The sequence below is a fragment of the Octodon degus genome, unplaced genomic scaffold, assembly GCF_000260255.1.
Source record: "Octodon degus isolate 3935 unplaced genomic scaffold, OctDeg1.0 scaffold00099, whole genome shotgun sequence".
Taxonomy (NCBI): domain Eukaryota; kingdom Metazoa; phylum Chordata; class Mammalia; order Rodentia; family Octodontidae; genus Octodon; species Octodon degus.
In genome coordinates, this window is record NW_004524675.1 from 6,281,712 (window position 1) to 6,284,665 (window position 2,954).

Sequence of the window (2,954 nt, forward strand, 5' to 3'; positions counted from 1 at the left end):
AAATTGTAAATATGTATTTTCAAAAAAATTGTTAAATAGTAAAGGAAATAAAAATAAACATATAAAGAATCATTGATATTGTAAAAATTGTGTTTCTTCCCAATTGCAAGTTAATATGTACTTGCATCAATTAAAACATGAACTTTATGAACCGTGGGAAAAATAGCTCCCAAAGTATAACAGTAAGGGGAAGCACCTCACAATATAAGATGTTGTAAAGATTAATTTACAGTAAATTAACACAAGGTTATGTAGAGCTATATTTCAAAAGAAAGGAGGTCAGGTGGATACACATATGTGAAAATGTATTACTTCACAGAAATAAAGTAATTCATTTGAGCAAAGAAAACATACTGTGTTTAATAAATGATGCATGAGCAATCAGCTAGACATTTTTGGAAAGTAATACTGTAAATAAATAAATCCCTCCTTCCACTGTTTCCCTAGGACTTCAGTAACAAAGTCTCACAAACTGAGTAAGTTACTATGTCACAGTCCTTGAAGGGAGCCCTCCAAGAGCAAGGTGCTTGCCACACTGGAGCCTTCTGAGGCTGAGAGACAATTGTTCCCTGCTCCTTGACTGAGTTCCCGAGTGTTCCTGGCAATCTGTAGTAGTGTTTCCTATCGAAGCATCACCGTGACCTCTGACTTCATCTTCATGTGGTGCTCACCTATGCACTGTATTTATAATCACTTTTCCTTTTAGCCAAGAAGTCTTTCATGTTGTGTTTAGTGACTTCTTGCAAAACATGATTACTTCTGTAAAGACTCTGCCTCCAAATAAAGTCATCTTCTGGACTACTGAAGGTTAAAATTCAAAGAAAACTTTGCAGATACATACCATTCTTTCATATCATTCACAATAATCATTTCATTAGAAGATAAATACCTTAATTTGGAATAATGTAAAAGACAAAACATTGGGAATCTACAATTGTAGTTCTGTCTACAAGTATTTGTCTAATATGTACAAGGCCTTGGATCCAAGAGCCAGCATTGCCAACAGAACAATGGATCTATTTATGATCCATGTGGCCTTGTTTAACAATTTTTCATAGTGGAAATCATGAAGAGAAATGTTTATAAATGTGATTACATTAGAAAGCTTAAACTTCAAACATTTTTTTCATTAATTTGTTTTATTTTTTATTTTTAGTTTTTAAAATAATTTTATTGAGAAACAAATGGCAATGAGACAGTTTCAAAACCAATTAGTAGGACAGTTTCAATAATTAATGCACTGCATATTGTTGTCTTAGTAGTTATTCATTGTACAAGATGTAGATATGATATTCTGTCCACAAACATTATTAGAACAAATCTATTTATTGAATTAAGAGAATGCAGCTGTATATCTATCCTAACTATTTTGAGTATACAGATACAAAATGGTTGTTCATTTGTAGCCCCCTTTTTTGGATAAGTTTGCCAGAGAAGGGTATTCCATTGTCATTTAAATATCATAGGTATGTGAATTCAGCAAAATATTCCAATATAGTTCAGTAGTTCATAATAGTAGTGGGTTTTCTGTAAGACTGGCAATGTCAGAAAACTTCAAACAATTGATTAGACAACCTCAGGGAAACCATTGCAACCACTTAATGACAAGAGATCTATAACACATAAAAAACTCTTATAGATGACTAAGTAAATGACCAACAGGCCAGAAAATAAGTGGACACACCTATATAATTTATGTAAGACGAAAACTAAACAGTCAACAAGTACAGATAAACCTCCTTGTACCATCCTTATAATTGCTAATCCTCATTGAGACTCAAAAAAAATGTAAATAGATACCATATAAGTGCAAGGTTTTTTTTCACATAGAAGTTCACAAAATTCCAGAAAACTGACAGTGCAATGTGTTGGAAAATATAAGCAGTAATAGAATTTCTCATTATGTGCTGATGGGTACACCATTCCCTACATCCACTAATGTGCACGATGTGTCATGAGGTATCCGGTGTTTCACCCTTATCATTCAACTTCTAAATATGCTCATAAAATTCTATTAGGGCTCTATGCAATATGAAAAGAGTTCTATTCATTAAAATGTCTGAAAATATTTTAACTGAAAGAGTTAGCTAAAATATCTGAATCTTATAAATCTTGCATAAAGAACACTAATAACCTATAGAACTATGAATACAGTAAGATTTCATTTATACAAACATTAAATATATTCTCTTTGCTATAAGAAGGGCAAGCAACTAAGGAATTGTGGCACTAACTTTGCTTAAATGTTCTTATTTACCCTTGGCATTGGAAGCAAGCATGGCTTTTAAATTATATTTTGCAATTTTTTTGTTTGTCTGCAATATTTTATATTGAAGATAGCTATCCATATTGAAAATTCAAACACAAAACATAAATAAAATAGAAAATGAATCTACATGCAAAAAATAGCTACAGTATGAAATGAAACAACAACAATTTGAATAAAACTAGACAAAGATAAATGAGGGAAGACTATAAAATATATTGGAACCTATTTCAAAGTCTGCTACAAGAACAACTCAGACTTATTAGAAATGTAGACAACAAACAAATCCCAGGGACAAAATGAAAAGAGCACTTTACCAAGGGCAAAAGGTGGTAAATGTGGGAAAAAAACTAGTCAAAAGCATGAAGTTAGTGGACTATAAATTAAAGCCATCAGTCAAGCTGGTCATTCACCTTGAGTTATTGCTTTGATGGGAGAGTATTTTAGGATGACAGTTGGCAGTTTCCTTCTCCCTTTTCCTAGAGTTTTGAACAGCTGTGAGATCTCCATTGTCTGGCATTATAAGTTCCAGTTCTCAGAACTGCCCCCTAAATTGGGAAAAACTGGCTATTGCATTATATAGACTTGGACAGCATAGTATAGTTTTTACATAAATCAAACAGCTATTCCTAGCATAATTTCTTATTAGGATGTAGACATATGTAATTCAGATCTCTCATTAATTTCC